This window comes from Oncorhynchus nerka, linkage group LG15 (assembly GCF_034236695.1).
Source record: "Oncorhynchus nerka isolate Pitt River linkage group LG15, Oner_Uvic_2.0, whole genome shotgun sequence".
Lineage (NCBI taxonomy): Eukaryota > Metazoa > Chordata > Actinopteri > Salmoniformes > Salmonidae > Oncorhynchus > Oncorhynchus nerka.
In genome coordinates, this window is record NC_088410.1 from 47,504,147 (window position 1) to 47,516,178 (window position 12,032).

The following is a 12,032-nucleotide window of genomic DNA, read 5'->3' on the forward strand; positions in this document are numbered from 1 at the left end:
CGTCCCTGTACCCCACACATACAGATAATTGTAAGGTCCCTTAGTGGAGCAATGAATTTCAAACACAGATTCAACCAAAGACCAGGGAAGTTTTCCAATGCCTCTCAAAGAAGGGCAACGATTGGTAGATGGGTAAACATTTTAAAGCATACATTGAATATCCCTTTGAGCATGGGGAAGTTATTACTTACACTTTGGATGGTGTATCAATACACCAGTCACTACAAAGATACAGGCGTCCTTCCTAACTCAGTTGCCAGAGAGGAAAGAAACCACTCAGCGATTTCACCATGAGGCCAATGATCACTTTAAAACCGTTTGAGTTTAATGGCTGTGTTAGGAGAAAACTGATGATGAATCAAGAACTTTGTAGTTACTCCACAATACTAACCTAATTGACAGAGTGAAAAGAAGGAAGCCTGTACAGAAAATAAATATTACAAAACATACATCCTATTTGCAACAAGGCACTAAAGTAATACTGCAAAAAATGTGGCAAAGCAATTCATGTTAATGTCCTGAATACAAAGGTAAATCGAATACAAAAGCAGTAAGAACATACGCACATCCAGGTACTTTTTGCTGGTGCTGGAGTTGTATGTGAATTCATGGCAAATAAAAATGCTGCACATTGCTGCTCATACTCATATGTGATTTTGTTTCAACCCTTAGGTCTTCATCAGGCATGGATGCGTTTTTATAATGTCCAAATCCAATACAACACATTATTGACTATCACTCTCCATATTGTCAAGCATAGCGGTGGCTGCATCATGTTATGGGTATGCTTGGAACTGGGGAGTTTTTCCAGGATAAAAGAGAAACGGAATGAAGCTAAGGACAGGCAAAATCCTAGAGGGAAAACCTGGTTCAGTCTGCTTTCCAGCAGACACTGAATTCACCTTTAAGCAGGACAATAAAACACAAGGGAAAATCTACACTGGAGTTGCTTACCATGAAGACAGTGAATGTTCCTGAGTAGCCGAGTTACAGCTGACTTAAATCTGCATGAAAATCTATGGCAAGACCTGAATATGGTTGCCTAGCAGGGATCAACTACCAATTTCACAGAGCTTGAAGAATTTTGAAAATAATAAAAATGGGCAAATGTTGCACAATCCAGGTGTAGAAGGCTCTTAGAAACTGCCTGTTCGGGCGGCGCTCGGCGGTCATCGTCACTGGGCCTACTAGCCGCCACCGATCCCTTTTCCCTTGTCTGTTGGTTTAGTCTTATTAGTTGCACCGGTTTCTTTTGTGTTTCTTGATTTCTGGTCTATGTAAGCCTGTTTGGCCTGCTGGTGTTTCTGCGTGATTATTTTGTGTTCACTGTCGGTGTTGGATGTATTTTCTCTCTGGATCGTTTTGCCCTGTGTGCTTGGGCGGGTCAGTGTTTCTGCGCCCTGTGCTTGGGCGCGTCAGTGTTTCTGCGCCCTGTGCTTGGGCAGGTCAGTGTTTCTGCGCCCTGTGCTTGGGCAGGTCAGTGTTTCTGCGCTCTGTGTTTGGCGTGACCATTTTTTTGTGCCGGAGAGAATAAATTGTCTGTTATTGACCCCTCTGCTCTCTGCGCCTGACTCCTCTACCTTCCACACCTAGTAACCTGTGACACTTACCCAGAAAGACTCACAGCTGTAATCGCTGTCAAATTCTAACATTGATTGACTCAGGGGGTTGAATACTCATCTAAATCAAGAAATATTGGTTTTATTTTTCATAAATGTTTTAAACATGTTAGAATTTTTCTTACACTTTGACATTACCGAGTATTTTAATCCCACTTTGTAACAACAAAATGTGGAAAATGTCAAGGTGTGTGAATACTTTCTGAAGGCATTGTACATATGTATTTGTGATTTTGATAGAGCGAGAGAGAGTGACAGCTGTCTAGGCCCCCCACACTGAATGATGCGTGTGTAGAAAACACCCGTTAACAAAGAGCCCCTTTGTGTTGTTGTGCCCAAACGTCACTTTTCCATAACGTAAACATAAATCACAGGGTGTGGGGTGCTTACTGTGCCCAGCGAGCAGCAGTGCATAAACTCCCAGGGGTGAAAACAATGCCGTAAAATAGTAGGGGGCCAGTGCCACTGTAGCAGCAGAAACAGTGATTACTTCCTACCATAGGCTGTTGAGAGATGAGGACTGGGTCGTATTCATTAGGGCACACTGTAGCACAACACACAACGAAATTAGCGTTTCTTATTGGACAAGTTGAGGCAGTCCCTCCCTGCTTCAGTCCGTTTTCTTCCGTTTGGTGCCTAATCAATACAACCCAGGGAAAAGACAAAGGATGCATCTAGATCGACAATCTACAATGGCTTCCTATCCTCGACTACTTCACCTCTCATGGACTGAGATGATAATGTTTTGAAAAAAGGTATCCGACCATAACATATAAATAAACACAAGCAAAGTGCAAAGGTAATATTGTGTGTGTGGGGGTCATCTTTCTTCTCCAATTTAATCCAATCAGATAACACAGGATTGTACAGCGATATACAATAAAGGATGCCTACCCGGGATATAGTGTTCACCTGTTCAGCTCGTTCACATCAGTGCAGATGAAGGAAAGGAGGCGAGGAGATGAAGCCACTTTAAACTATTGAGATGCAGCCCTGTAGAGAAAAAGAAAAGTGTTTACTGTAGCTCAAGTTTGTCTCTATTAAGGCAGGCCACTGAAACAAGATGGCCGATAATGAGAGCAAAGAAACTGGTCACTTCCAAAATACTTCATCTCAAATTCAGTATGAGATTATTTATTTTTATTGTTTAAAATGTAACCTTCATTTCACTAGGCTCGTGAAAGTTCGTTAAGAACAAATTCTTATTTACAATGACGACCTACACCGATAGTCAGTGTGATATTGAAATAGACAGAAATAACACTAGGGGCTCTGTTTTAACAAACCTAAAGCAATGGTCAAATCTAAGCGCTATAGGTTCAGAGGTGTCAAATATTTTTGCTATTTTCATAACCGGAATTATGGGCGCAGTGGCGCAAAAGGGCTGGGTTTTGAATAAACACGGTTTTAGGTGTGTCTTGATCCCTCACTGGCCAATCAGAACGCGCTCCATAGCGTAATACACTGAGTATACAAAACATTAGGAACTCCTTCCTAATTTTGAGTTGCACTCCCTTTTGCCCTTAGTACAGCCTCAATTCATTGGGACATGGACTCTACAAGGTGCTGACAATATTCCACAGGGATGCTGGGCATGTTGATTCAAATGCTTCCCACAGTTGTGTCAAATGCTTCCCACAGTTGTGTCAAGTTGGCTGGAAGTCCTTTGGGTGGTGGAACATTCTTGATACAGTTGAGCGTGAAACACTCAGGAGCGTTGCAGTTCTTGACACACTCAAACCGGTGTGCCTGGCACCTACTACCATACCCCGTTCAAAGCCACAAATCTTTTGTCTTGCCCATTCACCCTCTGAATGGCACACATACCCAATCCATGTCTCAATTGTCTCAAGTCTTAAAAATCCTTCTTTAACTTGTCTCCTCCCCTTCATCTACACTGATTGGTGTGGATTTAACAAGTGACATCAATAAGGGATCATAGCTTTCACCTGGATTCACCTGGTCATTCTGTCATGGAAAGACCAGAGGGTAAAATTCCAAATTTTTGGTACACTCAGTGTATGTGGTTGCTTTAAGTTGTGTTTACAGTCGTATGTATTATGTAATCAAATCCAATATAAATGTTATCCCGTTATAGCCTAGTTTGTTGAATAGCCTAAGAAACTAAATAAAACGTATGTAGGCCTTGCCCATCTTTGATAAATATGTTGAACATGTTCGTAGTTCTCATTGTAAGAAGCCTAAATGCATGACTTCAATATGGAAATGTATTGTTAAACATAACATTTGCACTGATATAGGGGCTAGGCCTACTGTAAATTGCATTATGTCTGCCATGTCTGAGCCACGGACGTGCCAAACGTTGTCAATAAACAAGATTAAATTCACTAAAGATGGGCCTTAAAAAGAGAGTGAATAATTCTAATCAATTCCAGCCCGTAAATAGATCAAAGTCGAACAAATCAAATTTACATGAAGACATTTTAGAAATAAAAGTGGTAGTTGTGTACCAGTTATATGACTGGACAAAGACAACCACCAAAACAACAACGTCCATGAAGAAACCCTCAAATCTCTTCAGTATAAACCAATGCATCTACTCACTAGGTTACAGAACTGTGCGTGTTTCTCTCCAGCGTACATACAGGGCACATGGGGATAAATGTTGACCTTAACACATTCCCATTTATTCCCCCAAAGGACTCTTCGCCTGGGTCTGCGAAATGCCACGGATTCCTGGAGCTTTGGATCACTAGCCTGGGGCTCTCTGGAGCTCTCTCCCTGGCTGGATGGTGCACCGGTTCAGCTGGCGCCTAGCCAAACTCGGCTAGGTGAACCAAACGAGTGTGCTCGCATGCCTTCCACCTTTGCTTGAAAGAAAAAGCAGCAATAGTAGTCAGAATGAATCTAAGGTAACTCAAATCTGTCATTCATTTGGACTTTTTTTGCAGAGGATATCTTAGTTGCGCAATTTGACTAACTAGGATGTTTGGTGCAGTATTTCTCAAGTGAAAACGTATGCATGAAACAAGGCATCTATCGTTGAATGACAAACGACTTCATTGAGGAATCCCTACTGTTGATCAATCACCAAACAAAGAGGCGTAGTCGTAGGATTCCAACTTTAGCTTGACTCGAGAAAAAATGTGTGCACGAACAGCTGATGTTGCCATAAGATATGGACAAACTGTTCCAAACTGTTTTGGATGGGGAGCATGCGGGCGCCTTAACCCAAGATCAGTGCACCCGGTCTTGGTAGAGGTTGTTCATTCACAGCCTCTCGTGAGAGTGAGAGTGAGAGAGAGAGAGAGAGAGAGAGAGAGAGAGGGGGATTAGCCCTGGCTAGGCCCCCTGTGGTTGTGGTACTAATGTGGCACTGGCCACTGATTGGGCTGGAAACCCAGATAAAGGTCGGACTGAGGGGTCGGGGACTCGGGGACCAGGTGACAGAACAATAGGAAAATCCCCTCTCTTTTCCCTGTGTTCATTGGATTCCAAGATGGCACCGCAGAGACAATGGCTGAGGGTGCTGAAGAGAGGTGATTAATGTTCCTCATATTACCAGGCACAACACACACCACTTTCTCATATTTTGTTCCCACACACCACATGCACACATACACCTCTCATACACTGAACACAAACATACACTCCCTTTACAAATATACAAACTCATAACTGTAAACCAATCACAGCTGTACAAAGACATGATAAACTCTACTTCATAAAGCAACCAATATTACAGGACTGGAGCTAGGTCTACATCCAGCCAAACATAACTGTGACAGAAGAATGAAGGGTAGATTGGTGAGGATAAATAAAAGGAGAAGATAAAGAGTTCCAAGTACATTCCTGTGGTGAGCTAGCTTACATAACCATATTTACATTATATATATATATATATCATATTTGCACGCCAATACGTCGGTCTGTCATAACAAACTTGTACCGGGTTCTCCCCTTGACTGTTTCACAACACCGAGGCGAGATTGAGCTAATAAGTCGTTGAAGGACGTGACTGTAGAATGGTTATTAGGTTGGGCCGGAGGAGGAATATACCCCTCTTCTTTTCACAAGGACATGGGGAGGCTTGCCTCCGTCCTTCAGACCCACCTGTCTGCTGTCCACTGTCTCCTTTCCCTCTCTTGTTCATACTCTCTTTGTGTCGGTCTCCTTTCTCTCTCATTCTTCCTCTTTGTCCCTAGTTCTTCCATTCCTCTCCTTTTCCATCTTGTCCTCCTTTCTACAGCTTAACTATCTCTTCCACTTCTCCATTCCTCCTCTGTCCTCGTTTTTTTCCATTGCGTAACTCTTTACCCTCCGCTTTCCATAAAGCTCAATTCATAGTTCAGAGACGTGTAGCCCCAACAGTCCGATGGGCCATTTATTTATTCCACATTTACAAACCTAATTTCATTGGCTGTTCTCAAGTTGCAGACGTATGTCCCAATAAATCACGCAGCTCTGCCGCATTGAACTCTGTTGGACGCTTTTTTTCTGTCCCCTTACTCACTCCTCTCGTCTATCAATATTTGTCATCTCGCTCTCTCCACGTCTTCCTTGCTCCATCTCTCCTCTCTGTGAAGCTGGTTCAGGAATGTTACACTCTCCCATGTGTGCTCCAGTCTCTCCACCATACATACTGGAAGCTTGGAAAACACTGCTTGACATTTCAGCCTCCCCAGCACTCACACTGGGGCACATTCAGCCGACACTACGAAGGCTCGACCCCCGACTACGGCCTATAGGCGGACAATATAAGACACTTTAAATTATACCCGACTTCATTAAACAAGACAGCATGGTATGTGTATAGTATGGAGATGTTAAAAGGTCTCAGGGATTTATTCAGGCCCGAAAAGATCAGAGATGTCAGTTTTTTAGGACATGTTGATATAGTGCTGAGAAACGTCTGTTAAAGCTGGTTGCGCCGTAGAATGACATCTGCATTGCTTGCTGGGTTTTAGGCTGGGTTACCGTACAGCACTTTGTGACGTCGCCTGATGTAAAAAGGGCTTTATTAATACATTTGCTTGATTGATCTGTTTGAAACATGTAGGTATTACAGGCCAGGGAGAGGTTGAAAATGTCAGTGAAGACACTTGCCTGTTGGTCCACGCATGCTTTGAGTACACATTCTGGTAATCCATCTGGCCCCATGGCTTTGTGAATGTTGACCTGTTAAAAAGTCTTTCTCACATTGGCTACAGAGAGTGTGATCACAGTCGTCTGGAACAGCTGTGCTCTCATGCATGCTTCAGTGTTGCTTGCCTCAAAGCGAGCATAAAAAGGCATTTAGCTCATCTGGTAGGCTCGCATCACTGGGCAACTCGCGGCTGGGTTTCCCTTTGTAGTCCGTAATAGTTTAAGCCCTGCCACATATGACGAGTGTCAGAGCCGGTGTAGTAGGATTCAATCTTAGTCCGGTATTGATGTTTTGCCTGTTTGATTGTTCGTCTGAGGACATAGCATGATTTCTTATAAGCGTCCGGATTCATGTCCCGCTCCTTGAAAGCAGCAGCTCTAGACTTTAGCTCGGTGCGGACGTTGCCTGTAATCTGTGGCTTCTAGTTGGGAAATGTACGTATGGTCACTGTGGGGACGACGTCATCGATGCACTTATTGATGAAGCCGGTGACTGAAGCGGTATACTCCTCAATGCCATTGGATGAATCCCGGAAAATATTCTAGTCCGTGTTAGCCAAACAATCCTGTAGCGTAGCATCTGCGTCATCTGACCACTTCAGTATTACTTGTAAGCAGGAATCAGGACAGAATTATGGTCAGATTTTCCAAATGGAGGGTGAGGGAGAGCTTTGTATGTGGAGTAAACGTGGTCTAGATTTTTTTTTACCCTCTGGTTGCAGATGTGACATATTCTTGTGGATATGTTCTGTTGTCTCTTTAAGTGACACTTTCAATATTTATTTCAAGAAGACGAGGCTTCCATTTTAGTTGATTGGAGGATCAGTAGAACGTCAGTAGGACCTCAGTGATACGAACACAATGGGAATAGAAGTCGTTTCCGAAGACCGAAATGTTCGTAACTTTGAAATGGGCTCAAGAAATGCATCAAACCTTTATAAAATATAATCAACATGTAATTTATAACCATTTAGCCAGATACTATACATGTTTGCATCACATGAATGCAACATTATAATTGTATGTCGCCTTTAAAAAGTAGAGAAAGTTCCAGTTTAATATTACACGTTTTGGTTGACCAGTCAGTCTGTATATTCAGTCCATTGATTATCTAAAAAGGGTAGCACTTACCACAACTAACCTTAATTTAAAATGCTATAGGCACATACTACAAGCTATAAACCTATCTAGATACTAGAGCCTATATACAGTTGGTCGGAAGTTTACATACACTTAGGTTGAAATCATTAAAACTTCAATCACTCCACAAATTTCTTGTTAACAAACTATAGTTTTGGCAAGTCGGTTAGGACATCTACTTTCTGCATGACACAAGTAATAATCCCAACAATTGTTTACAGACAGATTAATTCTGTCACGCCCTGGCCATAGAGAGGTTTTTATTCTCTATTTTGGTTAGGCCAGGGTGTGACTAGGGTGGGCATTATAGTTTCTTTATTTCTATGTGTTTGGCCCGGGTGTGGATCTCAGAGGCAACTGTCTATTGTCGTCTCTGATTGAGACGACTCTGATTGCATCTTTTTCCCCCACCTGTGTTTTGTGGGTAGTCGTTTTCTGTTTTGTGTTTACACCAGACAGAACTGTTTCGTTTTGTTCCACTTTGTTATTTTGTTTCAGTGTTCAGTTTGAATAAATAATCATGAACACGTACCACGCTGTGCTTTGGTCCTCTTCTTCAGACGAGCGTTACAGAACTACCCACCACCAAAGGACCAAGCAGCGTGGTAAGAAGGACTGGACATGGGAGGACACCCTGGACGGCAAAGGATCCTACACGTGGGAGGAGATCCTGGCCGGAAAAGATCGCCTGCCATGGGAGCAGGTCGAAGCAGCAAGGAAGGCGGAGGCAGCTGGTAAAAGGGCCAAGGATTACACGGGGACAGGCTGGCACTAAAGACCGGGAGGCCACTACAAAAAAACAATTTCCAGTCCGGAGCCTCCAGCGACGTTCTCCAGTCCGGAGCCTCCAGCGACGTTCTCCAGTCCGGAGCCTCCAGCGACGTTCTCCAGTCCGGAGCCTCCAGCGACGTTCTCCAGTCCGGAGCCTCCAGCGACGAGGGTACCCAGTCCGTACCATGCTGCACTTTGGTCCTCTTCTTCAGAAGAGCGTTACAATTTCACTTATAATTCATTGTATCACAATACCAGTGGGTCAAAAGCTTACATTCACTAAGTTGACTGTGCCTTTAAACAGCTTGGGAAATTCAAGAAAATGTCATGGCTTTAGAAGCTTCAGACAGGCTAATTGATATAATTTGTGTCAATTGAAGGTGTACCTGTGGATGTATTTCAAGGCCTACCTTCAAACTCAGTGCCTCTTTGCTTGACATCATAAGAAAATCTAAACAAAATCAGCCAAGACCTCAGAAAAACAATTGTAGACCTCCATAAGTCTGATTCATCCTTGGGAGCAATTTCCAAACACCTCAAGGTACCACGTTCATCTGAACAAAGAATAGTACGCAAGTATAAACACCATGGGACCACGCAGCAGTCATACCGCTCAGGAAGGAGATGCTTTCTGTCTCCCAGAGATGAACATACTTTGGTGCGAAAAGTGTAAGTCAATCCCAGAACAGCAGCAAAGTACCTTGTGAAGATGCTGGAGGAAACAGGTACAAAAGTATCTATATCCACAGTAAAACGAGTCCTATATCAACATAACCTGAAAGGCTGCTCAGCAAGGAAGAAGACACTGCTCCAAAACCACCATAAAAAAAGCCAGACTACAGTTTGCAACTGCACATGGGAACAAAGATCGTGCTTTTTGGAGAAATGTCCTCTGGTCTGATGAATCACAGAATACAACTGTTTGGCCATATTGACCATCGTTATGTTTGGAGGAAAAAGGGGGAGGCTTGCAAGCCGAAGAACACCATCCCAACTGTGAAGCACGGGGGTAGCAGCATCATGTTGTGGGGGTGCTTTGCTGCAGGAGGGACTAGTGCACTTCACAAAATAGATGGCATCATGAGGGAGGAAAATTACGTAGATATATTGAAGCAACACCTCAAGACATCAATCAGGAACTTAAAACTTGGTCGCAAATGGGTCTTCCAAATGGACAATGACCCCAAACATACTTCCAAAGTTGTGGCAAAATGGCTCAAGGACAACAAAGTCAAGGTATTGGAGTGGCCATCACAAAGCCCTGACCTCAATCCCATCGAAAATTTGTGGGCAGAACTGAAAAAGTGTGTGTGAGCAAGGAGGCCTACACACCTGACTCAGTTTCACCAGCTCTGTCAGGAGGAATAGGCCAAAATTCACCCAACTTATTGTGGGAAGCTTGTGGAAGGCTGCCTTAAACGTTTGACCCAGGTTAAAAGCAATGCTACCAAATACTAATTGAGTGCATGTAAACTTCTGACCCACTGGGAATGTGATGAAATAAATAAATTCTCTTCTATTATTCTGACATTTCACATTCTTAAAATAAAGTGGTGATCCTAACTGACCTAAAACAGGGAATTTTTACTACGATTAAATGTCAGAAATTGTAAAAAACTGAGTTTAAATGTATTTGGCTACTGTGTACGTAAACTTCCGACTTCAATGGTATATAGATTGATGTCTAGCGATTGTATAGTTGTGTAGTGGGTAGGCTTTACATTTCTGAACAGTTTGTCTGAGGAGTACGGAAGATCCTTAAGGGTGATACCACACCCACACAGCCTTATGGGAGAGGGAGACAAAAAAGACAAAGAGTGTGTATGTTCGTTAGTATGCGTGTACGCTAAGCGGGATAACACTCCACAGTCAAGTCTCACACCTCCACTAGAACAGTCCCATTCATCATAGTGTCCCAGACAGGATAAGGGTCACACAGGCACACACCTCATTAAACAGGAACGCAAGCAGCCTAGTACAGTACGGCATGGCACGGCTCACATGATAAACAAGGTCTCTCTGACCTTACCTTGGAAACACACAGACAAAAGCGCCGTTTAATCTCTCCATCAAGGATGAGGCAGGAAGATACTTATTCACATTAAAAAGTTATGTGCCTAATTAGTATTTTTAGGATGCCCCCAAATAGAGCCCCACCGTGGAAATTTCAGAATACCCATAAAACCTAGCGGTCAAATTGGGAAATGGTTCCAATTGTTTTTCCACCATTTATTTTTCCCATTAGGGATTATAGAAACAATGAAAATAAGAGCTGTGTTTCATGGAAGTTTACCCTGGCGTGATGTTTTGATAACCATGTAAAAAATAAAAATATCAGACAAAGGTGACTTTTACCCGTGGGGCGGCAGGGTAGCCTAGTGGTTAGAGCGTTGGACTAGTAACCGAAAGGTTGCAAGTTCGAATCCCCGAGCTGACAAGGTACAAATCTGTCGTTCTGCCCCTGAACAGGCAGTTAACCCACTGTTCCTAGGCCGTCATTGAAAATAAGAATTTGTTCTTAACTGACTTGCCTAGTAAAATAAAGGTAAACATTGAAAATAAGAATTTGTTCTTAACTGACTTGCCTAGTAAAATAAAGGTAAAATAAAAAAAATATTTACATTTACGCTCAGATTTGAAAATGCTAATTAGCATCAAAGTAGACAGCATGAACGATTACAAATCACTGCAAGCTCCTGCACGTCATCTACTTTGCGAACAGGTTTTGCGTCAATATAAAACTTGCCCAAGACAGTTCACAGAAATGTAGCCAATTTATTAATTACTACATTTAGCTAACATTAGATAGTTAATCCAGAGAGTCTTACCTTTGCCTCAATTCGGTAGTCTCGTCTACATCATGGCATTTGTACTTCTTCATGATAGCCACATTAGCAGCTACTTACCATTTCATTTGTCAGGGGTAAATACAGGTGAATATATTGAGCAAAGTCAGAGATTTACACGGTTACCAAAACATCACGCCAGGGTAAACCTACACGAAACACAGCCTTATTTTAAGTGCTCTAAAAGCACCTATGGGATTTAATGGTGGAAAAACTATTGGAACCATTTCCCTCTTTGACCGCTAGGTTTTATGGGTATTATGACTCATACTGTGGTACTCTATGACACCCTATTACCTGCTATATATATTATATATAGTATAAAGGTGCCCTTTGGGAGGCAGCCCCTACAGGTTGTTAATGAGTCGAGCTGAAATGTGCCATGTACTCTCGTGGCTTAGATGTCACGTTGTTTCTGGCAGTTTCAAAAGAGCAACAAATTCTCTTAATATATCGGTCCTTGATTCCTTGCATTTGTTCTCCTCCCCGCTTTCTCAAAATGCATTGGAAAATAGACTCCAAAGGAAAGGACCTCCTCCAATATGGTAGA

The 12,032-nt window shown here is 42.7% G+C and overlaps 1 protein-coding gene across 2 annotated transcripts in view; it reads right to left on the reverse strand.

Moving 5' to 3' along the window:
- Positions 1 to 12,032, reverse strand: part of LOC115142816 (plexin-B1-like) — a 115,308-nt gene that overhangs the window by 61,240 nt on the left and 42,036 nt on the right. For both annotated transcript variants that reach the window (XM_065001645.1, XM_029682579.2), the window contains one exon: positions 2,514 to 2,612. The gene's annotated coding sequence lies outside the window, so the exon portion shown is untranslated. The remainder of the gene's footprint in view (positions 1 to 2,513; positions 2,613 to 12,032) is intronic.